The sequence below is a fragment of the Delphinapterus leucas genome, chromosome 15, assembly GCF_059928025.1.
Source record: "Delphinapterus leucas isolate spDelLeu-1000000601 "Yukka" chromosome 15, BTC_Dleu_Yukka2, whole genome shotgun sequence".
Taxonomy (NCBI): domain Eukaryota; kingdom Metazoa; phylum Chordata; class Mammalia; order Artiodactyla; family Monodontidae; genus Delphinapterus; species Delphinapterus leucas.
In genome coordinates this window covers 59,934,192-59,960,488 of record NC_143143.1, presented here as the reverse complement: position 1 = coordinate 59,960,488, position 26,297 = coordinate 59,934,192, and the positions used below count along the sequence as shown (strand labels likewise).

Here is a 26,297-nt window from a genome sequence, read left to right as displayed (position 1 = left end):
GAGAGATGGGAGTGCACTATAGGCGTCACCTGGAGGTTAACCACGTCACTGTTTTTCATTGTGCTCAGAGGGGTGGCTTTGCCCTCTAGGAGGGCTCTGTGGTCAGAAGTCAGCGTTCCAACTGAAAGGGACATGGCAAGTCCTGGCTGACGCCGGCAATCAGGCAGTCGAGCCACAGCCCAGGCAGTCGGAGTGGAGGTGTGGCATCTACTAGGACAAAGGGCAAGGGCCCACTGGGCTGGGACCTAAAACATTCATTGTTCCAGCAGGTGCCTGGGAGGGCCTGCTGCTGCTTTACCCCAGAACCACGTGGTCTGAGCCCTTCCTACCTGGAGCTGTAGAAAGCCCCCCCCCGCCCCCCCCAACCCCCCTTTCCAGGGAGGTCGCAGCTATTGGCTCCCTGGGGGAAGGTGCACCTTCTCTAATGGAAGACGGGAAAGGAATGCAAAGCCGGGGTTCTCTCTGTGGAAGAAGGAGCCCTATTTCTCTTGTCCCTGCCCACTGGGCAGAAGGAGGCAAACCTATCCTGAGGCGTCCTACCAGGAGGGCCAGAGCCAGTGCCAAAGCTGGAGGGAGGGAGTGTGGAGGAGCCTGTGGGAAATGTCAGCCGCTTCCTGGCCAGGGGAGTCAGGGTTAGAGTGGTCATGACGCTGGTGTCAGGCACTCTCTCAGTGCTGGGTGCTTGGTGTGACCTTTTGCAGGCACAGTCTGTTCTGCTAGTTTATTATGTAAAGAGACTTCTGCCTCCCTGTCGACACTGCTTTTCTGCTGCCGTGCGTCACCTTCCTGCTGTGATGGTCATCCGTTTGAGGTTGTCCTCAGCTTGGGTCCAACCAGGGGAGGTAGGAAAGCAGTGTTAAACAGGTCATAACTGGTTCCAAAGATTATCTTAGCAAATCACACATGACCATACAACTTCCCGGGCCTTTCTTGTATCTCACAAGGACTTAGCATCTTAGATAGCAAGGTTCCCCCAAGCCCTCCCTCCCCCAATCTTCTGGTTGCTCTACTTCATCTACTGAAAGCAACAGGGAGAAGGCCCGTAGGCCTGCTGAATAAAACTAAGTTTGAGGTGGCTGCTGGACCCTCACAGCACGTGCTCATGATGATTGTATTTTTCCAAGTCAAAACTGGCATATAAGACCCACCAGAGGATGTTTGTTGAGGGGAATTAACAGGCAGGGAAACAGAACCAGTAGAATAAAAGGCTGGGCCTGAGATCAAATACTTTGATCAAATACTTTTCCAATGCCTTTATCATCCATCCCCACTTGATTCCACACATGGACCCTGAGTCACCCCTCACCTGTGCAGTGGAGAAAAGAATCACACAGTCTAGCCTCTCGTCTGAGAGGTGTGGAAGATTCTCCACTGTCCACTGTGTGTGGAAGAGGCCAAAGAAGAGACTGGGTCTGGTCTCTGGGACCCCTCGCTACTCCAGAGACCTTTCTCATGGGGCTGCCAGCTTTCTTTATTCATTAAAGTACACTTTTTTTTTCCCATTAAAAAGTGAAGTGTGGGGCTTCCCTGGTGGCGCAGTGGTTGAGAGTCCGCCTGCCGATGCAGGGGACCCGGGTTTGTGCCCCGGTCCTGGAAGATCCCACATGCCGCAGAGCGGCTGGGCCCGTGAGCCATGGCCGCTGAGCCTGCACGTCCGGAGCCTGTGCTCCACAACAGGAGAGGCCACAACAGTGAGAGGCCCGCGTACCGCAAAAAAAAAAAGTGAAGTGTGACAGTATGATGTGTACTCAGTATTAAAAATACAGAGGGAGAGTGGAGGAAGAGGAAAATCCACCCATGGTAAGTGTAACATTTTGATGTATTTTCTTGCCAGATTTCCTATACTTGGAGGTTTTTATTTTTTACATAGATATGGTCATATGTCACAGAACTTCATAGCCTGCTTTTTTCCACTTAACCCATGGAAGTGCTTCTGCCATACTGTTGTTCAAAATGCCACACAGGGCTTCCCTGTTGGCGCAGTGGTTGAGAGTCCACCTGCTGATGCAGGGGACGCGGGTTCGTGCTCCGGTCCGGGAAGATCCCACATGCCGCAGAGCGGCTGGGCCCGTGAGCCATGGCGGCTGAGCCTGCGCGTCTGGAGCCTGTGCTCCACAACGGGAGAGGCTGCAACAGTGAGAGGCCCGCGTACCGCAAAAAAAAAAAAAAAAGCCACACAGCTTTCTCATTTCCTCTGTAATGTATCATTGAGTAGATGGGTCATTTGCTTCAATCTCTCATTTTTGGATTTGCGATTATTACCTCAATTTAAATACTACTTTAGTGGACATCTTTATTCATAAAGTCCTTTTCGTATTTAGGATAATCAGTTAGACTAGATTTCCAGAAGTGTAATTATAGGGTCTAAATACATTTGAAGCTCTGAAAACGTTGCCAAATTGCTTTCTAGAAGGCTTTGTCATACTCCTCCAGTGGAGTGCGTGTCCTTGCCGTGGCACCTTCGCCCGGCTGGAAGCAGTTTGGATGGTTCACTGGCTGAGGACCGCGGCCTGTTAAGCCTGACACATTCATAATTTCTGGTTGGGGACAAATGGCTGGGAGAGGATGGGATGTCGAGGAGTTGGGTCCTGCCGTGGGCCAGGTACTTCACAGCCGGTATTCCACTCAAACCTCGAAAACGAGCCCCCATTTCTCAGAGGAGGAAATGAAGGCTGACCGGGAGAAGCAAAACTGTCCAATATTGCAGTACCCTGCTGCCTCTCGTGAGGACTAGCCAGGCATCTCCCTGGGACCTGAGGATGACAGGCCAGTGTGATATGACTGTACAGGCGACAGGCAATGGTGGGGAGGACGCAGGGCTGGGGGGGGCATACCTGTCGGGCTGCAGCGAGCTTACTGAGCCTTGAAGCCAGTGGGGGGATTTCACACACACTGAGTAAGACTGTCTGATTAAGTCATTCAGGATGAGAGTGGGCACTTGGAAACTCTGATGAGACAGACCATGGGTCGCCACGGAGCATTGCTGCCCTGGGTGGCCCGCCTGCCCAGTATTAGGGCTATACTTAGCTCTAATCAGGCTCAGACTGGGAAAGTTGGGCTGGGCAGGGTGGGGGCTGGCCCAGGGCTAATCTCTGCGGGTTCTTGTATTCTAGACCTCCATTAGAACAGGTCCCTGAAAGGCTGGTTGCTGGTCTCGTTCTGAGGCCTGGCACCAAGGCCATTCCCAAATAATAGCTAATAACAGTACAGCCAGGCACTGTTGTAAGTTTTCCATGTATTAGTTCATTTGGTCCTTGTAGTAACCTGTGATGTGGTACAGGTGACAAGACCAAAGAACCAGAGGACTCAAATTTGCCCACAGTCCGGTGGCAGAGACTGTGGACTGGACCACAGTTCTGGCTGCAGCCTCCTTCCTAAGCACGGCAGTGTCCTGCAGCCTGGGGCCCAGCGGGCGGCTCAGAGACCAACACTACCCCTGCCTGTGGGACTCTGGCCCCTCTGTGACCTGGGTGGGTAGCCTGGTGCAGGTTCTCAGAGGCCTGAGCCTCACTTTTCTTGTCTCTGAAATGGGGTAAGAGGGTTGCTGTGAACTTCCAGTGCAGCATGATTGGTCACAGAGGGGGAGGGGGTGAGGGAACTCGGGCTGCCAAAGGACAGAACGCTTGGGTCCTGGGGCATCTTTCTCCTAGCAGTGCGGGGAAGCCAGGGCAGAGGGGTGGGGTTCGTGCTCGGATTTGTAGCTGGGGTCAGCGTGCCTGGGTTTCCAGCTGGAGTCTGCCCCTCCAGTGATGTGACTTGGGGCGTGGTGCTTAAGCCACACCACAGTTTATCTGAAAAGGGGGATAACGTGTCCATGGCGCGGTGGTTGTAGTGAGGCTGGATTCACTCCATAGAGAGCGCTTAGAACCCAACTCCCCCGGCTCCCAGCACAGCACGGCTCCGGAGTTTATCGGGGTTGGGTGCTGGTACCTAGTGGGGGCTCTGGAGCTTGGAGGTGCCCCATGCCCACTGACCCACGTCCACTCTCCCTGCCTTCTGTCTTTCAGGTTGATCCTCGGGACCCACAGTCTCATCATGTCTCGCACAGAGGACGGCAGAGGGTACAGGCGGTGGCTTGGCCGGTTGGCGATCTCCCAACAGCTGGATCTCCAGCAATGTGAAGCTTTTGTTTGGGTTTTCCCCCTCCTTTTAGTTTTGCTTAATTTTTTTATTTTTTATTTTTTTGTCTTCCTACCCCCCCTTTTTTTTAAATTTAAACGATTAAGACTTCAGAAGAACAGGAAGCTATGCTGTGGACAGGCATCAATTTCCTTAAAGAAACTTAGTATGGACAAAGCATATGTATAAATTTCATTTTTAATTTTTATAAGGGGTTAGGGAGCTATTTTGTTTTTGTCCTTTATTTTTCCTGTCTCCTTTCTTTTACCCATCTCTTAGTTCTGCTTATAACACCTTACTTCCCCAGAGAAGGCCTGCCCCTCCATGGAGAATTTGGGGATTTCTCCTGGAATGGGGGACATGAAGCCAGAAGGAGGCCTCTGTGCTGCCTCCCCACCAGGTGCAGGAACTGCTGGACTCCCTGGTGGCCTGCTCCTGGCTGGCCCTTGGGCCTTGGAGATGATCAGAGGCCAAGAACCACCTGGAAGGGGAGGACCAGGGCTTGGCCAGGAGAACTCGAGAAAGAAGATCTGTATTTTGGGTTTGTCCTCTTTAAGCAGTTGGAAGCCCAGGGCCACACCAGAACTTACAGAGGGAATCCATTCCCTCTACTGCCCTTTAAAACCAGGAGTTCTGAGGGGGGAAGGGACAGAGGGTGATCATCTCGTACTTCCTGGCGTTTGAACGGCCAGCCCACCCCAGCTCTACAAGCCTACCTTTCTGTTAGTGATCTTCCTCCCAGAGGATGATTCCCAGAGAAAACTGTGCCAAACCTCTGCCTGGGACACAGCTCGGTCTTCGGCGGGCATCTGTCACTCCTGTGAGCTCAGCACCCATCACCTCCTGCCTCCTGCATCGTCGTCTTCCCAGATGTACCCACCAGATGTCCAGGCCGTCAGACACCGCCTGAGTCCCCAAGACCCAGTTGTGACCATTGCCATAGGAACAGGGTGTCCTGAACTGTCTGCCACTGTCATCTCCTCACAGTGAGGGGTGTGCCCTGTGTGCCGGCCCCATGGTGTCACATACGGTGACAGTGCCGAGCATCATCTCCCTCACTGCAGGGACTTACTGTTAGGGGCTACCCTCAGTATAAATGTCTGATGGGAAAGGATGGACCTGGCTGATGGGGTGGACCATGGCCATTAGGTGCCTGTGGGCTTGTTGGCTGTGACCCTGTGACCCCACCTCCAGTGTCTGTCTGTAGCCTTTCTTCCGTTCTCCAACCACTCTTGCAACCTCCCTACTCCTGGGCTTCTGAAGCGGGGTGTCCTCTCCCCTTGCCAGGAGAAGGAGAGCTGTCCCTGTTGCCCCTCACCTGGCTTCTCAGCCCATTACGGCAAAGCAAGGAAGGGAAAAGGAATTCTTTTGTGTTTAGTTGTTTTTGTTTGTTTTCTCTAAACCAGCATAGGATGGATAGGGGAGATGTTGGAGGGCATTTAAGTTGGTATGTGACCAAGGAGGGCTTCCCCCCCAGAGCCGCAGCCCTTCGGCCCTGGGAGTTTAGGAGAGACCAGCACAGCATCAGCCCAGACTTGCAAACTCAGCAATATGTTTGCTCACATTCTTTCCGCCTTTTCTCAAGTCCTCTTCCTCCTCCTGGGCAGATGGCTAGCTGTGCTTAGCAGGATCCAGCAGGGCAGCAGGAGGTGACTAGGCCCTTCCCTCCCCTCCCTCAGCCAAAATTCTTTGTCATCACCTGTCTCTTGTCTCTTCCCTCTGACTTCTCAGACAACCTAGAGTCTACTCTGAGCTGCAGCTGGGAGAGCACATCCCCTAACTGCAGTGTGCACCCCTTCTCTGCCCCACCTCCCCGCCTTCCCTCTGGGGCAGCTGTCTGTCTGTCCATGAGCACGTGGGAAAAACAGTCCCCGGACTTGGCACCCTCACCTGTCCCTGGCCGCAGCCCACACTCTGAAGTCCTAGTGAGGGTTCAAGCCTAACAGGTTATTTACCTTTTGCTTATCCTTCCCTTCCGCCCTCCCCAGGTCTCTTAGCTCTGACTAAGGTCTTGGAGCTGTAGGTCACAGGTGGCCATACCTTTCGGGTGAGGTGGGCAGCCTCCACGTACCCTTGTCTTGCAGGACTCCCAGCCCGTCCTTGCTTGGTGGCAGGACCTCCTTCCCTAGCTCCTGAGGCCCACCTTGTTAGCCCCAAGTGCCTGTCTCTCTTCCCCCTCCCCTGTTCTCCACTTCATCCACCTTGGACACCCAGCACCCGGGTGGAAGTCAGCCCGAAGTCAAGGCTGGCTCTGCCCAGTCGGCAGACTAGTCCCGGTTAGGCCCAGGTAGCCGTCCTCTCCCTTAGCCACTGTTCACCTCTTCCCACTGGAGTCAGCCTTGTCATCTCTTCCTGCCTTTTACCTGGGTCTCAGGCCTGGCAACCGCCCTGGGGAGCATCATCTCAGCGCCACCAATTTGTTAGTCCTGTCCAAGTTCTAGGAGTTTCCAACCCTTAAAATAGCAGTCAGTTATTCTTGTCTCCTGGGATCTGTGAAAAGGATAGCCTTTGGAGGGAGGATCTGGGCCTCAGCCCTACGGATCTGAGCTCCATTCCCCCTCAGTGAGAAGAATCAGCAAGACAGATCATAGTGCCTTATTCCATTGCCCTCCCCGCCCGGCCGCCTGGCTCAGTTGGCAGGACAAGGCTTCTTTCTCCCTCTCGGTGTTCATCTGCCACTCAAACTCTCACCCCCCGCCCACAGATAGCCTCGTGGGAGGATGGACGCCCCGGTCTTTGCCCCATCCCTTCCTAAGAGCTGCAGCCAGGCACGTGACCCTCAGCCACCACAGGGCACTCACTAGCAGCTTCTCCTGAGGCCAGGGCTGCACTGCAGACAGGTGCACTCTCGGCCACCTCCTCCCCAGCACGTCCCGCCTCTTACCTCCGGCCCGGAGGATGCAGTCTCTTCCCTGGAGACCAGCTCCATCTGACCCCCTCCTGGGCCCCAGGACTAAGGTCGCAGGCCTTAGCACCCTCTCATCCCAGAGGCACTGGGACAAGAGAATGGAATTCTTTCCTCTCACCCACATGTGGTTCGTGCCCCCATGGCTGCCTTTCTGAGGGAGTGTATTAAATGTTTACTTAAGAAATACCATGTTTACAGCTGGAGGAGAAACGTGCCCCATGCTGGGTGGAGATTTGACTCTCTGGACGGCGCCTGGCTCCTTTATGGCACTGCCAGTGGTGACCCCAGAGCGAATGAAGGCAGGGGACCGGGGCACAGGCCCTACACCCCCTCTGCCCCCGACCCTGCGGTGCTAAGACCACTCACCACCTTCCTCACAGCCTCATTCCCCGCCCCTCATTCTCTTCCTCCGGGATCTCGCTCCTTAACTTAGGCGTCTCCTAGAAAACCAGTGTTTGGAGCAATAAGATAATTTTTTTTTGCTTGAGTCTTTTTCTAAGAAAAGGAAAAGAGCGGGCACTGTGGGAATCTTCTTTCTTTTCCTGCTGTTGGCTGTTCACCTTTTTAGAAGACAGATCTTACTTGGGTGGATGTCTGGGTTTCAGCCTTAGGAAGCTTGGAGAGGTAGGAGTCGGGCCTCCACCCCTAACTCTCGGCTCCGCCGCCCGGGCTCCCAGCCCTACCCACCAAGTGCGCCACCCACCTTTGCTCCTCGTGTGCCGCTCCCTCCCTGCCCATCTTGGGGGCACTGGTGGCTCTGCCTCCAAGTGGGGCTCGGGTTCTTGTTCCTTCCCTGTCCTGGGCCTGTCTGGGGGGGGCCCAGCTGCTGGAGTCTCATAGGACCTGGCAACCTGAGAAGAGCTGAGCTTACATTGCTCCGCTCTCCAGGCCCCTGGCTTGTGGCTGAGGCACAGCCTTCGGGACAGTGCGGACCGTCTCTGATCCTTCCCTGCCAGGCTTAGGTGGCCAGGCTCCTGTCTGGAGAGATGCCCTGGGAGGCGGGGGACCAGGATGTGCCGTGAGGTTGGCTGATGTCAGCATCCATAGCCGAGGGATGAGTCCACTGCCAGCAGCTCCAGGAGTCCTTAGACTGGGGGTAATGGGAAGGAGGCCCCCACGTCTTTTTCCCTGAGAGGCCGCAGGAGGAAGGGAGTTCATTTAGGGACATTTTAAAGAAATCGTTTTGTGTACCAGGCGCCTCTTTCCATCAGAGCAGGAGAGAATGTTGCTGCAATGATTCATATTCGTGTGGGGCCGACTTGGGTGTGAGGGAGGGTTTAACCCAGGCACAAGGTTAGTTTCAAAGACTAGTTAATAAATCTATTTTCTTTATTTTCTTTTTTTGCACAGAAGCTGGTAATCTAGGACCTACGTGTGAACAACTTTATATATGAATATTTTTTGTACTTGGTTTACTTGGGTTGGTATGATACATTATATTTAAGTTCCTTGAACACTGTGGATCCCCCTAATGTGTATGAATGACTGAGGCTTTGTAAATTAAGGGACGTTTGTGTGAATAAAGTTATTTGATGGGGTCAAAGAAGCCATACGTGATTTGAAAAGAAGTGCTTTGTGGTTTTGTCGCCTCCTGTTTAGAGGAGCTTGTTTGGGTCCTGGTTGCGTGAGCGGCAGGAGAAGAGGACACTCAGCTGCTTGATGAGAAGACGCCTGGTGGCCTTGGGTGGTCCTCCCCATCCACACCTGGGACAGGAAGCCACACCAGGCCTGGTCTGCTCTCCCCAGGGGCCCAGGGCCCAGCCAGCATTGCCAGCCCCCCAGACATCCAAAGGCCCTTCCAAGCCCCAGCTCTGTGCTTCTGCAAGTTCTGCCCTCAGGGATTTTTAATGTAGAGATGAGTCTCCCAACCATGGCAGCAAGGGGAAGGGGACATTTTTGGAAAGCTCAGCTGGGAGCCAGGCTCTCAGAGGAGCTGGACGAAACAGCTCTGTAGGTGAGGGGGTAGCACTTGTGTCCGCGGACCAGTGATTGGCCGGGGGGTGGGGGAGGGGCGCAAGGCAGAGCACATAGCCCATCTATCTCCCTCCGCCTGGCCAGCAGAAACCACATTCCATACGGAGTGAGGACTGGCTTTCATTAAAAGTCAGGCACTTCTGTTACCTTCGCTGGCCTGTGTGGTAGGTGTGTGCCCCTTCGCTGAGGAGAAAACTAAAGCCCAGAGAAATCCAGACTGTTGAGTGCTTGGTGCACCAGGAAAAGCCACATGCCACATGCCAGCTGGGACAGGCGGTTCAGCCTGGCTGCATGTCCCTTTCCTCGTGTACCCGTGTGCAGTGGTGGTGGGTGATCACTACCTTCAGAGCAGCTGAGGGCTCGTAAAAACCTAGTATTGGGCCCAGCACTCAGTAGGCTCTCAACAAACGGTTCCATAGTTGCTTTTCCCAAAGAGACAGGTTTGGGATTCTCCCGGAGCCTGCTGAACTCCAGACCCTGACTCCTGGCACTGCACTGCCTCAGTAAAGCTTAAAAGTCTGGAAAGGGTTGGTGTTTGACGTGGGACCCACCACCTGGGCTCTTCCGGAGGAGACTTGGTGAGCCCAGGAATAACAGAGCTGCAGGAGGACAGAGTCAGGACTTTGGAATGTAGGTTTAGAGGAGAAGATAAGACGGGGCTCCCTGCCTAATCTGAAAGTGAACAGGCTGCATTCCAGGCCCGGGCTTTGGTGTCCAGTGGCAGCTGGGGATGAAGCTCTGGCAAAGGATACTTCTGTGCTTAGCCTGGGCAGTAGCCTGGAGCCAGGAGAACAACCCACAAGTACGTTTTTTTTTTTTAATAACTGCTGATGTAATTCACCCTTTTGAAATGTACACGACAGTGGTTTTTAGCATATTCAGAGTTGTGCAACCATCACCACTGTCTAATTCCAGAACATTTTTATCGCCTCAAAAAAGAAACCCATGCCTGTTCGCAGTCATCCCCTCCCAAGCACGCTCCTCCCACCCCCCAGCCGTAGGCAACCAGTAATCTGCCTTTTGTGTCTTTGGATTTGCCTGTTCTGGACATTCCATATAAATGGAATCACACAGTGTGTGGCCTTTTGTGTCTGGCCTCTTTCACTTCATAATGTTTACAAGGCTCATCCACGTCATTAGCACATACCAGTGCATCGTTCCTTTTTATTGCTGAATAGTATTCCATTGCATGGAAATACCACATTTTATGTATCCACTCACCAGTTGATAGACATTTGGGTTTTTTCCATTTTTTTGGCTATTACAAATAATGCTAATATGAAGATTCATGTACAGGTTTTTACGTGGACCTGTGTTTTTAATGCTCTTCAGCACATACATACTTGGCAGTAGACTGACTACATCATATGGTAAAGAAGCATAATTTCTGAGAACCTGCCAAATTGTTTTCCAAGGAGGGTGCACCATTTTACATTCCCACCAGCCATGTGCTAGGGTTTCACTTTCTCCACATCCTTGCCCACACTTGTTACTGTCTTTTGTGGTCGTCCTAGTGGGTGTTACAGATGTCTTCACCACTATACTGCTAATGGCGGGTAAGGGAGAATAGTAGATAGCTACTTTAGATTCAGATCCAGTCATTGCTCCAGCAGGCGTGGGGTGCAGAGAACGTTCTGAACGTGCGTTCAGAGAACGCACGCTATCTCTGCTGTTTTGTTGGCTCCTTGACCTTGAGGCAGATCACCTTTCTGACTTGATTTTCTCATCTGCAAAATAGTAAATATCCCCTTCATATGATGGTTGGCAAGACTGAGGGTTTTCACGCCACATACGTGGTGGGTACTCAAGAGCATTTCCTTCTCTGCCCATGCCTTGGGCACTGTGGGGTTAATTAGGGCCGGGATCAGAAATGGAGGGGCTTTGAGGGGCTCACTGTGTGCCGGGTTTGGGCGCGGTGATGAGGAACGTGGGACGCATCACTGTGACACGGGGTCTCTCGAGGCCAGGCTCTGCCGAGGAGAGAGTGCGTCACCCAGGCCCTGGAGGGAGGGATCTGGAGAGCTCTTCTCCCATGGAAGGAGAGGTCACACATCCGGGCCCTCACTGCCTGTCCCCGCCCACCCTGCTCCCACAAGTCCCTCTGACTCCAGCCTCTGGCTCAGTCATTGGGTAGATAGCTGCTCCCCACCACCTACTCGGTGCTTGTGAACCAGGTAGGCCCTGCGGGCCAGGAGCTCCAGATCCAGAGGAGGAAGGACTCGGAGAAGACAGGTGCACCATGGTGTGCCCGGCCTGAGACAGAGGGAAGTTCCCAGGCTGTGGAGCTAGCGTGGTGGGAACGTGCTGGACGAGGTGAGGCCAGAGGCTTGATCCAACCTGCGCTTGGTCCAACCTGCTGTCTGACCCGGGCCCCCAGCCCTCTCCAGGCTGTGCTGCGGCCCCCAGCCTGCAGTGCCCTGACAGACTGCAGTGGGCACAGCACCCCAGCCTTTGTTAGTCTTTCGACTTGGAGAGTTGCAGCATCTTCCCGCCTCCCAGGAGGTCTTTGCCTCATCGTATCCCCCCTGAGGACCCAAAGGAGGGCCTGTGGCATTGAGACCCACCCCTCAATCCAGCCTCCACACAGATTTCCTTTTAAATCATCAGAACAGGTCATGGCCCAAACCCGCTGAGGCTCCACTGCACTTAGGGGATCACCCAGACCCTCTCCTTGGCCTATAGGCCCTTCTCCATCTTCCTCCTCTAACTCCCCAGACCCTCTTGCTACCAGTGCCCCTCAGGCTCTACCCACTAGCCATCTCAGCCTTACTGCTGTCCTTTAAGCACACACAGGACATTTCCATCGCAGGGCCTTTGCACTTGCTGTTCCTGCTGCCTGGAAGGCATTACTTCATTGCTTCATTTAGGTCTCTGCTCATGCACTTGAGAGAGCTCTCCTGGCCCCCTTATTTAAAGAAACACCTCATCATCATCTCTATCTCTTTAACATGCTTTCTTTTTCCTTAGGGCAGTTACCACTAGCAGAAAGTTTTATGTTACGTACATGTATATAATACATACACAAGCCTGTCTGTGAATGTATATAAATAATCTCCACATCCTTAAACAGTGCCCGATATGGCCCACAGTAGGCGTTCACTACATGTTTACATAGTACATGGATGAGCGCACATCGTATCTGCAGGAACATGGCCCCGTGGAAGGAACTTGCTCAGGGGCCTGCAGGGCAGGAGCAGCCCCATCACATGAGCCCCGGGCTCCTGAGCCCGTTCCACCCTCTTGGCCTGGCCTGCAACTCTTCTCCGTTCCTGAGGTTTAGTCACAGTCCATTTCATTCCTGCCAACCCTGAGAAGTGGAATGAAACCACCTACTTGAGAAGGAATCGCCAGATGTGGGTGATGATACTACTGGGCTTTAATTCCTTTCATCTGGAACAGGGATCCGCCAACTTTTTCTGTCAAGGGCCAAAAAGTAAGCACTTTAGCTCTCAGAACCTAATTCCCGGGGCTTCGCGGGCCCCGGGCCCCTGTTGCCGCCGCCCAGCTCTGCCGTTTTCCCACACGAGCAGCCACGCACAGTATGCAAGCAGGTGAGTGTGGCTGTGAGCCCATCAGACTTTAGTTGTGGACACTGAAGTTTGGATTTCATATGACTGGCACCACAGTATCACAAAATATTATTTTTCTTCAACCATTTCAAAATGTAAAAACCACACATCCAGAGCAGTCTACAGCTGGGCCTGCGGTAGACAGCATGGCCCGGAACTGATGGGGCCAGCTCAGGGATGTGGCCCTGGGTCATGTGTCACGTCCACAGGGGTGAATAAGAGGTCATGTAGGGTGATGGGGGAGAAGCAGGCCCAGAGGCTCTGCTTCATCGCTAGCTGGTCTTTCCGCCGCAGCTCTGGGTGTGGGGGAGGGAAGGACAACGCAGGGAGATGGACATCACCCACCACCTGACATATGTTCATAAATTTAGAAGCAGAAAAGTATGAAAAAACAATTGGAACAGGAGTCAAGAAGCCTGAATCCAGATCCAGCACTGCCTCCAACCAGCCGCGGGTTGTGGCAAGGTCTCTCGTCTCTGGGTAGGATGGTGGGCTCAGGGCCAGACAGAGGCTGGGATTACCGCTTTATGCTGACAGCCCTGTGACCATGACCTGTGACTCTTTGAGCCTGTTTCCTCACCTGTGAGATGGCAATAATACCATTACCCCACTTCGTAGATTCTTCTGAGTATTAATGATAGTGCATGTATATTCCATAGCATAGTGCCTCACAGGCAGTAAACTAGCCATAAATGATATTGATAATCCTTTTTACAGAGGAAAGACATCCTTTAAGGTGCTCCTCAAAAAAAGGGTGGGAGGCTCAAGGTTCAAATACTGTTAAGGAAAGCTCCCCTCCATGTCCCAATGTACAGTAAAGGTTATGAGAGGTTCTATTTCTCAAGCTTCTTGGATCATCAGTGCTTCCACATTGAAGGCCTATTAACATCTCCTGACACTAGTGTTCTGGGAAAATGCTTTGAGGCCCACTTTGAGAGATGCTAAACAGATCATCTTTGCAGCTCTCAGATCCTAATTCCCTGTCAGGGGACTTCAGCCGTCCATCATGTTTCACATGGGGCTGGAATCACTTCCCTCTGGCAAAAGCCTCCAATAATTGCTTCTGTTGGGTCAACTGGTTCCTTGAGGGCAGATCAAAATATGAGGAATTTAATAGCCATGGTCTGGGTCCCCTGCCAAAGTGCTGTAGGGCCCCAGCTCAGACAACTCGAATGTGGTGAGAATACAGAGAGCAGTTCCCCCAGCCAGCAGACCAAGGCCACTGCCAAAGCCCTCGCATTCCTGGTTCCCACGCTGGCAGAGCCCAGCCGCTCTCTGCTGGGAGGCTCCTGTAGTTAGTGGGGCCGCACACACGCCCCGCCGCGAGACTGCCTGGTTCACACCAACTGGCTCTACCTCTTTAAGGACTCAGTTTCCTCATATGTAAAATGGAGATAATAACTGCACCTGTGTCTGTGAGGATTCGGTATGGCTGCCTAAACAGGAGACACAAAAGGGAAGTTAGTTTCTCTCTCACATACAAGAAGTGAGAGGTGGCAATCCAGGGCTCTGGTGCTGATTATATGGAGTCATCAGGGGTCTCCTTCTGGCTTCCTGCTCCAACATCTTCAGCAAGTGGCTTCCACCTTTAAGGTTGCCTCCCGGTCCAGGAAGCCGGCTGGAGTTTCAGGCATTTTCTCCTTATCCCAGGTGATAGCAAAGAGGGAGGGAGGGTGGAAGAGAGCTTGCCTCTCCTTTTATGGAGACTTCGCTGAAGTCCCACACCACTCTTCCACTTACCTCTCACTGGCTAGACCTTAGCACTGGGTCACATCTGCTGCCAAGGAGGCTGGGACACAAGGGGGCAGTGGATCTGTCACTAAGGTTGAGGGGAGACTGGGTATTGGGTAGGCAAGTTGCGAGTGTGCCTATGGCTCCTTCTAATAAAGGTTAGGTACTACCATTATTAATAACAGCGCTACAAACCTGGGCTCAAAAAGAAAGGAAATAACCAAATTAGCCAGAAGAGATCCAGGGCGCCTTATTCAGAGCTGGGACAGTGGCCACCTGTGTGGTGCGAGCAGGGGAACCACCCGATGCTGGGTATTTAGTTAATACATATGTATCGAGTGCCTCTATGTGTCAGCACTCTTCTAGGGCTGAGGATAGAGAAGAGATGGGTGAAGAGGCAGTATTTTGTGGCAATTAAGAGAGTGGGGTCTGAACTACAGTGTCTGGTCAGAGTCCCAGGTCTGCCACTTCCTGTGTGATCCTTGGCAACTTATTTAACCTCTCTGGGCTTCGTTGTCTTCACCTCTAAGTTGGAGAAGATGATAAACACCATCACAAGATTATTCTGAGAGTTCAATGAACTAATACAAAGTGTTTTGAACACTGAATAGAAGCACTGTGATCTCTTCAATAGATTCATGGAGCTCCTTGACACCTACTTCGCTTTCTTCCTGCCGCCTTGAGCATTCACTGAGCACCCACTGTGCTGGGCGCTGCAGATTCATAGATGAAATACATCTAGACCTGATTCCCTCATCACAGGGATGTTCCTATGCCCCCAACTGTGCACCAAGCTGACAGTCCTGAAGGCGGCTAGGCAGAGGTGGGTGGTCAGGCGAGGGGCACACAGAGGACATATCCTGAGAACTTTGGTCCAGGCAAGATGGATCTAAGGGGCTAAGAGACTTGGGGCTGGTCCCAGTCTCTGGTGGGATGCAGCCTGTCCGTGTCTGTGTCCCATAGTTCTGGACAGGCAGCCAGGCCTGTGGACAGGACTCTGGGGGACGAGGTCACCCAATTCCAGCACAGAAAAGCCGTCCTTTGTTTTCTCAAGTCATCAGATGGACAGTAATCTGGGAACAAAAGATGGTTAGCCGTGGATGCCTGCGGAGCTGAGCCAGTTGCCTTCACCTCAGAGGCCAGCCAGTTCTCTGTTCTCAGGGCCCCAGACTCACTTCCCAGGGCAGTTTCTTTGACACTTTCTCTCTGCCCCACAGAGAAGAAGTTTCTTTCTTCAGACCCTCACATACCCTCCCCAGCCAGCTTTGGAGGGTGGTTAAAACAATGAGCTCTGCCCACCTATGTCAGGTTTTAATTATTGCCTCTCAGTTCTAAATGCTCCTTCAATGTGTGCTGTATGATTAGCAACAGAATTCCTTTACACATTTCTTCTTTAAAGTGAACATGAATTTAAGCTCTCAGTAGAAGACTCTGGAAGGACATGGCAGAAGGAAAAGGCTTCCTGCAATTTCCAGCTCAGGGCGGGAGGTCTGCGGTAGATTCCACTCCCAGCCATGGGCAACAGAATGCGATCCGTCTGCAACTTTGCAGCCTTGGCCCAGTGATAACCTTTCCAGAGCCCTCTTGAAACCGCAGCCCCTTCGTGGCCTGCATGCAGTTGCATATGGCCTGGAGCGTCTCACAGACCCAGTAGTGTCCCCTCCGCAAACCTGTGTGTGGTCCAGTTAGCCTGAAGTCCACCTGCCCCGCACATGCCCGTTCTCCCAGTGTCCGAGACACTGTTGGCTAAAGGCCTTCTGTGCCCACATGTATACACTGGAGGGTTGCCTATTGCTTGCTCAGGAATTCCAGACCATTTCCAGCCTGGCTAAATCATCAAATTTCTCTGCTATCTGGCGGCTGAACTACACCTTTTCCAACAAGGTCTAAACCCCTTCCAAGTTTGTCCTTCCTTGGGCGTTTATGAAAAAACTACCACTAACATCATACTTAATGGTAAAAGACTGAATGCTTTCCCCCTAAGATCAGAACAAGAAAGGATGTCCACTCTTACCATTCAACACTATACTGGAGTTTCTAGCCAGTGCAAAGAGGCAAGAAGTAAAACTAAAGAAAGAAAAAGCATGAGATTAGAAAGAAGTAAAACTCTTGATTAGCACATGACATTTATATAGAAAATCCAATAGAATCTAAAAAAAAGCTACTAGAATTAATTGAGTCTAGCAAGGTTCCAGGATACAAGATCAATATACAACAATCAATTGTATTTCCCTATGCCAGCAATGAAAAATCAGGAATTGAATTAGAAAAAATAATGCCATTTACAATATCATCAAAAAATATGAACTACTTAGGGATAAAACATATGAAAGACTTTTACAGTGAAAACTATAAAACACTGCTGAGAGAAATTAAAGAAAACCTACAAATGGAGAGATATAAAAAGTCGATTCTCATTTGTAGATTCCGCATTTGCGAATTCACTTACTCTCTAAAGTTCATTTGAGACCCCAAGTCAGTGATGGCAGTGCTGCCACAGATTCACAGGCTACCCAGGGCAGCACAACGCGCATGTTCCCAGCTGAGGTCAATAAGGTGACACTCTTGTCTTCTTTTTCTTTTTAAAATAAATTTATTTATTTACTGGCTGTGTTGTGTCTTCGTTGCTGCGCGGGCTTTCTCTAGTTGTGGCAAGTGGGGGCTACTCTTCGTTGCGGTGCGAGGGCTTCTCATTGCGGTGGCTTCTTTTGTTGCGGAGTACAGGCTCTAGGCGCACGGGCTTCAGTAGTTGCAGCGCATGGGCTCTAGAGTGCAGGGTCAGTAGTTGTGGCGCACAGGTATAGTAGCTCCGCGGCATGTGGGATCTTCCCGGACCAGGGCTCGAACCTGTGTCCCCTGCATTGGCAGGCAGATTCTTAACCACTGCACCACCAGGGAGGTCCCCGACTCTCTGTCTTCTTGTTTCAGACTCTTAGTAAGTGTCCTTTTCCCGGTCTATTTGGCACTATGTTTTTCACATTTGTCCTTTTTGTTGGTGATTTTAAAATGACCCCCAAGCATAGTGCTGAAGTGCTCTCTGGTGCTCTTTTGTGCAAGAAGTCTGGGAGGTGCCTTAACAAAAACTCCTGTGTTAGATAAACTTTGTTCAGGCCTGAGTTATAATGCTGTTTGTTGGCTGTGAATTCAATGTTAATAAATCAGCAGTAGATATGACAAAAGATACCTTTAAACAGAAACACACATAAAACAAGTTTAGTTATTGATCAGTTGACAAAACTGTGATTAGAGGTTCACAGGAAACTAACCCTGTATTTTCCCTAGGAGCGATGGCTCAGTATTCACCAATTCGGTGTTCATGGTGATTGTATAGACAATAGCTACTGGGAATAAAGAGACTCAGCTGTATTTGTTCATGGGTCAGAGAACTCAATATTAAGATGGTAATTTTCCCCAAATTGATTTATAGATTCAATGCAATTCCAATCAAAATCTCAGCAGGATTTTCTGTAGAAATGGATAAGCTGATTTTAAAGTTCATATGGAAATATAAAGGACCTAAAATGGTCAAAACAGATTTTAAAAAGAACTAAGTTAGAAGGCTAACATTATCTGATTTCAAGAATTATTACGAAGCTACAGTAATCAGAACAGTATGGTATTGGCATAAAGAGAGACGTGTATATCAATATAACAGAATAGAGTCCAAAAATAGACCCACATGTATTTGGCCAACTGATTTTTGACAAAGTTATGAAGGCAATTCCATGGAAAAAGAATAGCATTTTTAACAAATGGTACTGGAACAACTGGATAAACATTTTTTAAAAATTCAATTTATGCCTCAAACAGTATACAAAATTTAACTCAAAGTGGACCACAGAGGGACTTCCCTGGTGGTCCAGCGGTTAAGAATCCACACTTCCACTGCAGGGGGCACGGGTTCAATCCCTGGTCGAGGAACTATGATCCCACATGCCATGCAGTGCGGCCAAAAAAGAGAAAGAAATGGATCATAGACTTAAGTGTAAAATGTGAAACAATAAAACTTCTGGAAGAAAACATAGGAAAATCTTTGTGTTAGCTATGCAAGTAGCTCTTAAATATGCCACCAATAGCACAATCCATAAAAGAACAAATGAATGGATTGAACTACATCAAAATATAAAATTTCTGCACTTCAAAAGTCACTGAAGAGAATGAGAAGACAAGACACAGACTGGGAAAAAAACTTTACAAAGCATATATTTAATAAAAAAGACTTGTATCTGGAATATTTAAAGAACTCTCAAAACTGAACAATAAGAAAACCAACAATCCAATAAAAATTTGGCAAGAGATTTGAAAAGACATGTAACAAGAGAAAATAAACAAATGGCAAATAGTACATGAAAAGATGCTCAAGATCACTTGTCATTAATTTAAAAATTAAATTAAACCCCAATGAGATAATCACTACACACCTAATGTAATGGCTAAAATTAAAAAAACTGACCATGGCAGTCTTGGTGGGTATGTGGAGGAACGGGAACTCCTATACACTGCTGGAAGGAATGGAAAATGGTATTACCTCACTGAAAACACTTGATAGTTTCTTAAAACTTAAACGTATAACTCCCATATGATCAAGCTATTCCACTCCTAGGCACTTACCCAAAAGAAAAATAAATAGGGAATTTCCTGGTGGCTCAGTGGTTAAGAATCCGCCTGCCAATGTAAGGGACAGGGGTTCGAACCCTGGTCTGGGAAGATCCCACATGCCACGGAACAAGTAAGCCCATGCACCACAACTATTGAGCCTGCACTCTAGACCATGCGAGCCACAACTACTAAAGCCCGCATGCCTAGAGCCCGTGCTCTGCAACAAGAGAAGCCACCACAGTGAGAAGCCCGTGCACCACAAAGAAGAGTGGCCCCCGCTTGCCGCAACTAGAGAAAACCCACATGCAGCAAAGAGGACACAACGCAGCCATAAATAAATAAATTAATTAATTAATTAAAATTTAAAAAAAGAGTAGTGGTACTGATATGTATTTATAAAAAGAAAATAGAAAAAATATATATGTCCATACAAAGACTTACACGAATGCTCATAGAAGCTTTATTTGTAATAGTCACAAACTGGAAACAACCCAAATGTTCATCAACTTATCAACATACAGATAAGCAAATTGTGATATATCCATACAATGGAGTGCTACTCAGCAACAGAAAGGAATGAACTCAATACACACAATAACATGGATGAATCTCAAAGTACCACGCTGAGTGAAAGGAACTAGACTTAAAAGCAACCAGACATTAAAAAAAAAATACAAAAAAGTGATTCTGTATATACTGTCAACTGAAAAAAAATGCACAACCTGAAAGTTGAGAGTTATGTTTTATTCGGCGGACTTTCTGAGAACTTAAACCCAGGACACAGCATCTCAGATAATGCTGAGAAAACTGTTCCAAAGAGGCAAGGGGGGTAAGCCAGATATACAGAAGTTTTTACAGCAAAAGACCAGGTAGTCAGAACATCAAAGGATTACTGTTAATAAAAGAAAACCAGACATCTCAAGTTAAGGAATTTAGTGATTTTCTATGTATGGGAAGATGCAAGAGGCTGGGCTCACTGAAATCATTCCTCCTGTGTTTTCTCACCCTGAGTTTCCTCAGGGTGCACGTGAGGGTGGCTGCAGTGGCTGACTGCTAGATGGGCTTGGCAGTCGGCAGCCCCCGTTTGTCTCTATCCTGAGTTCCCTCAGGGCTCACCGTCTGGGCAGCTGTAATGTGATGGCGTGATGGCTACAACATCTTTTGTTTACTGAAATGGCAGGCAATGTTTTAGTTCTCATATATAAAGCTCTAGAAAATGCAAACTAATCAATAGTAACTGAAAGCAGGTCAGTGGTTGCCTGGGGATGATGAAGGGCTGGAGGGAGGACTATGAAATGAGGACGGGAACGCACCAGGAGGTTTTTGGGAGTGATGGATGTGTTCACTATCTTGAATACGGACATGGTTTCCCGGATGTATTCACATAAACAATTATTAAATTGCACACTTTAAATATGTCAACTATGCCTCAATAAAATTATTATTTAAAAAAGTTGGGAGACATAAGAGTCAGCCTGAAGGGACCCCCACAGGCCAAACTTGGAACAATTTGAACATCAAAATGAACGATGATAATGGCTTTTTAATACATTGAATAGTAATAATAATAAAAGAATCCATAAGTGTGTGGTAATCTTACAGAAAAAGGGAGGGGAGGGAGAGGAAAATTTTCTTTACAGAAGAATGTAGAAAGGGTAATAGAATTAGGAAAATTCCCATATTGCAGCCACCAATGCAATACTTGATTCAGGCAAGGTACCAATAGCTGCTCGAATCACTGTGTGAAAATTTGGGGAAAATTTGCACAGTGTACTCACACAGTCTCAAATATCATCATTCATTAAACAGATGAACTGTTTACAAAGGGAAAGGTTAACTTTACAATGGAGAGATCTGCTGGAACCACTCGAATCAAATGATCACATTTAGCATCACTGATGACAGGACAAACTTGCATGACTCCCTCCTTATATAATGCGCCGGGGAGGACACGACCTCACCTCTGTAGTGTTATTGCCCCAAATGTTCCACCCAAATCTAATCTAATCACGAGGAAACAATCAGATTCGCCCAAATGGAGGGACATTCAACATGACAACGGGGCTGTCTCTTTAAATCTGTCGATGTCATAAAAGGAAAAATAGGTGGTGTGGGTGGTGCAGTGTACACGGTTCATTCTAGGTCAGCCACTAAAGCAAGTGATGTTCCTAATCTTGATGGACTCTGAGATTGAAATAAAGTCCGAATAAAACAGCTATAAAGGACATTATCAAGACATTTGGGGAATTCAGAATATGGGCTATAAGATGATAGACTATATGCTGATTTTATTGCAACAATGTATTGTAACAATTTGAAACATATTGGTTATTTTGGTGTTTGGTGTTTTTGTTGTAGAGAAGAATGCCCTTGTTTCTGGGCGATACATGGGTACGTGCTGAAGTATGATAGCTCTACCTTTATACCTCCATACTCTCCCTCTCTCTCTCTCTCTCTCTCTCTCTCTCTCTCTCTCTCTCTCTCCCTCCCCCCCCCTTCCCTCTCTCTCTCACTCTGTCCTTCCAGGGAGAGAGAGAAGGAAGGGAAGGAGAAAGAGAGGGAAGGATGGGAGGGGGAGAGAGAGAGAAAGAGGGAGTGCATTGTGACAAATACTAACAATTGGTGAGTCTAGCTGAAGGGTATATGGGTGTTCATTGCATGTTTCTTAACTTTTCTGTTGGTGCAAAGTTGGAGTTGGAGTTAAAAGTTGGAGGAGAATGGGTAGGGGTTGCTTGGCAAGTTGTCTTAGGGCTCAGACCTTTGCCCACCAGGCAGTATCCGGCGCTTCTTTCTCGTCTCAGCAGCCACAGCCCTGCCTGGCCTGTCCGGCCTGGGCCACTGGGGGCAGGGCGCTTGTCCCCTCCTGCCCAGTTCCTCTTGCTCCTGGAGCCCCTGGGAGAGCTCAGAATAAAGCGTGGGCAAATCTCGGGGGAGGGGGCAGGTGTGGAGAAGCAGCCCAGGGACTTCGGACGTCCCCTTCAGCCCCTGCCACAGCCTCAAGTGGTGAGAGGCCACCAGCTCTGCTCGTAGATAGGAAACTGTGTGCCTTCAGCCCGGCTCACTCTCAGAAACCCTGTGTGCCAACTCAAGTCCTACCATGGCACACAGGCCCTGGGTCTGCCACTGTCCCCTCCCTGCCCGTCTTCTCTCCTCCTGGCCTCACCCATGCTGCTCCAGCCCCACCAGCCTCTGTGCTGTTTTGAGGACACACATCAGGGCTGTGCCCCTCTCAGGGCTTTGTACTTGTTGCTCTCTGGAAATGCCCTCCCCACCCCTGTGCCAGCTCCCAGCGCCCTCCCTCCCCTCCTGTCATCCTCCTCCTTGCTGGCTTTGTCTTGTCTTTGTCCTGAGCGCACCTCACCATGTCACCTGCCATCCATCTGTTGTGTATTTTGCCCTACTGTCCTACAAGAATGCCACTTCCCCAGGGCAGTCGGCTTGTCTGTTCCTTCACTGCTGTATTCCCAGCACCTAGAAGGGTGCCTGCGACATAGTAGGTGCTCAATAAAGACTTCTGGACTTCCCTCAATAAAGACTTCCCTGGTGGCGCAGTGGTTGGGAATCCGCCTGACAATGTAGGGGACACGGGTTCGAACCCTGGTCCGGGAAGATTCCACATGCCGCGGAGCAACTAAGCCCGTGCACCACAACTACTGAGCCTGTGCTCTAGGGCCCGCGAGCCACAGGTGAAGCCCGCGCGCTTGAGGGCCCGTGCTCTGCAGCAAGAGAAGCCACCGCAATGAGAAGCCTGTGCACTGCAGTGAAGAGTAGCCCCCACTCACCACAACTAGAGAAAGTCCGTGCATAGCAATGAAGACCCAACGCAGCCAAAAATAAATAAATAAATAACAGCTTTATAAAAGAAAGAAAGAAGGGGGCTTCCCTGGTGGCACAGTGGTTGAGAGTCTGCCTGCCGATGCAGGGGACACGGGTTCGTGCCCTGGTCCGGGAATATCCCACATGCCGCGGAGCGGCTGGGCCCGTGAGCCATGGCCACTGAGCCTGCGTGTCCGGAGCCTGTGCTCCGCAACGGAAGAGGCCACAACAGTGAGAGGCCCGCGTACTGCAAAAAAAAAAAAAAAGAAAGAAAGAAAAAGAAAGAAAGAAAGGAAAAGACAGATTGCATTTTAAAAAAAGAGAGAGAAACTTCTGGGGTGACTGAGGCCAAAGCCAGTCCCTGCTTCCCTCTGGACAGTGGTGTGTGTGTGTGTGTGCATGCATGCATGTGCAAACATGTACATGTGTGCTGGGCGGGCAGGGGTGGTGAGACCCATCTCCTGGGTGTAGGCAGAGTTCTCAGAGGGTTGGGTGGGTGCCACCTGCAGCATCAACAAATTACATAATCTGGCACCCGACAGGGTGAGAGGGGCAGGCAGGGCCTTTATTATGTGTTTGCCCAGAGAAGCTTCCCCAGCCACATCCTGAGCTGCCAACCCTTCAGCTTTGTGCTCCCTAATCGCCCTGACAGGCCCCACAGCCCATTCACTGTGCCCACTGGCCCTGAAAGGAGGCTGCACGGATGCCCAGGGCCTGGGAGGAGCTGGGGCGCTGGTATGTCCCGGACGCTGTTGCCCGAGGCCCTTTCCCCGAACGGGCAGTGGGGACCCTGAGAGGCTGCCTGTCCCCCTGCCCACACACACCTGGGCTGCAGGTGCTCACTTGAGACTCTGCCTGTCTGCTCCCTGACCTTTCCTGTGCTGGGACTCATGGCCTGAGCTGCCAGGAGAGGCACAGCCCAGGCCCCAGGCCTCCACTGCCCACAGCGTGACCCAGGCAGGGCAGGGGCTCTGCCAGCCTCAGCGTCCTCTTCTGCCCCCAGGGAGTGGTACTGGTGACTGACCTTACAGCACCATGCACGCACGTCAGGGGCCGGGCTCCCTCTCACAGTCATGGAGCAAGGGTCACGGTCACGGAGGGGTCTCTCTGAGCCAGGCCCACGCAGACCGCTGGGGACCCAGAATCATCAGCGCATCCCGCCCGCTTCTGCCTTCTTGGCACTTAGAGCCCAGTGCAGGGAGACAGATATACATAAACACAAGTATGCAGCAGGCAGTTGAGTGCTGGGAAGGAGAGAAATCAGGGCAATGGGACGGAGGGGTCAGCGTGGCAGGGCAGGTTCCCTGAAGAGGTGCTGTTTGAGCAGAGGCCTGGCTGGAGTGAAGGGAGAGACAGGCGGTGGCTTGGGAGAGGAACAGCAAGTGCCAAGGCCCTGAGTGGGGGGCTGGATAAGTGGGAGGCCGGTGCTGCAGCAGCCACAGGCCGAGGGTACAACCAATGCCCTCCCTCACCCACCCTCTTCTTCCCACCCCCAAGGGCGAGGAGACAGTGTCGCCCTCAGCACTTGCCAGGTAATAGCTTACTTGCTCCCTCGTGCATCTGCTCTATGAGGCAGACACTCCCACTATACAGATGAGAAAACCAAGGCACAAAGAATGAAGTGACTTGCCTAAAGTCAGCCAGCTGGTAAGTGACAGAGCCGGGGTTTGAACCCAGGCAGTCCTGCTCCAGAGCCTAAGCCTACCCTTGGCTGCAGTCAGGACTGAGGGAGGCTGAGGCCACAGAAAGTGCTTGATAGACATCGCTCCCTCATCCTTGCCTCTGTACAGGGTACTGCCACCTGAAATGGCTTGTTAGGACACTGTTGTCCCTGACTCTGTGATTTACTCTTATTGTGCCCATTTTACAGATGAGGAAACCAAGGTCAAGAGCTGTTAAGTCATTAGCCAATTTCAAACGATTGGAAAGAGGTAGAACAGGGATTGGACTTGGGTCTGTCTGATGCCAGAGCTCATGCAGAGCCAGAAGACCAGTAAGTGTGCAGAGAGGGAGGGGGAGGAGGAAGGGGGCAGGAAACCCCTGGGGGCAGCGGACCAGGCAGGGGGAGGGGAAACCAAATCCAAGGCTTATTTTACAATTTGGGGTTTTCTTCTGGATGGTAAAAGCAGTTCATTGTTGAGGGGACCACTGCGTTCCGCCACCTGAAACATCAATAGCTGAAATAATTGAGGGCCTCTGTCTGACCACTCGGTCCCTGAAAAGAATTTTCAGGTAGGTTTCAGCTGGGAGAGCTGGGTTCTACTTAGAATGTAAAATGCGTGTGTGAAGTGTTTTCTCTGAAGTGGGAATAGGTAATTGATTTTTTAAAGAAGGCGAATTTTCTGGGCCGTGGAAAGCGCTCTCAGGTCCTTTTCGTATTTTCCTGTGCATAAAGACAATTATCCCAGGTCAGCTCTCCACACAGGAAATGGGACTCGCTAATTTTTTTTTTTTTTTTTTTTTTTTTTTGCGGTACGTGGGCCTCTCACTGCTGTGGCCTCTTCTGTTGTGGAGCACAGGCTCTGGACGCGCAGGCTCAGCGGCCATGGCTCATGGGCCTAGCCGCTCCGTGACATGTGGGATCTTCCCGGACCGGGGCACGAACCCGTGTGCCCTGCATTGGCAGGCGGACTCTCAATCACTGTGCCACCAGGGAAGCCTGTTAATTTTACACAACAAATGTTTCACTATGGCTTTTCCTTATTGCAAGGAGGATTATCGTATCAGCTTGTTTCACATCAGAGAGAAAAATCAGGCTCTGCTTTAACCAGTGGATCTAGGCGAGAGATTCCAGGCGGTTGGGAAATCCTTGCTCTGCCTCTACCCAGGGCTGCTAGGCGTTACTCTCCCTCTCTGTGCCTCGGTTTCCTTGTCTGGACAATGGTGATCATCACCACTAACAATCGCCGCCGGCAGTGGATGGTAAGAATGGCCACACGGTGCCCCTCCCTCTGTCCGTGCTCTTTGGTGGTTCCCCTTCACCCTGACTCCGGGCATGGCCACGTGACTTGCTATGGCCAACGGGACAGTTGCAAATGCAACACAAGCAGAGGTTTCAAAGCATGTGCTGCTCTTTGAGGCTCTGAGGCCACCCGGTGAAGAGCCTGAGCTAGCCTGCTGGAGTAGACAGAGCCCAGCTATCCCAGCTGAGGTCCCAGACCAACCAACCCGTCAACGGCCAGACAGGTGATGAAGGCCATCCTAGACCATCTAGCTCTGAGGAGCTGGTTCAGATCAGAACTCTCCAGTAGACCCACAGGATTGTGAGAAATAAATACTTGTTTTAATCCACTAAATCTGGGGGGACTGTCTTGCTCCACAACCACAGCTAACTGATATATCACCTCTTGGTCTTGTATCTGTTAGGTTCTTTGGTGCTTGGGTAAAAAGGGAATTTATTGAGAGATTATTGGAGATCACAGAATTGCAGTGAAACCTGGAAAACCAGGCTTGGAATCAGGCAGGAACCAGAATAGTAGCTACCAGACTGTCAGGGCCCTGCCTGTGTGAGGGGCCATTCCACCAAAGCCTTCGTCCTTGCACCATCTGCTCAGAAGTCAAAGGCCCTGTACACGGTCACA

At 50.5% G+C, this 26,297-nt stretch overlaps 1 protein-coding gene across 1 annotated transcript in view; it reads left to right on the top strand.

The window, feature by feature from the left end:
• STK35 (serine/threonine kinase 35) overlaps positions 1 to 4,218 on the top strand; it is a 41,496-nt gene extending 37,278 nt beyond the window's left edge. The window contains exon 4 of the mRNA XM_022592828.3: positions 4,008 to 4,218. The gene's annotated coding sequence lies outside the window, so the exon portion shown is untranslated. The remainder of the gene's footprint in view (positions 1 to 4,007) is intronic.
• The last annotated feature ends 22,079 nt before the right edge of the window (positions 4,219 to 26,297 follow it).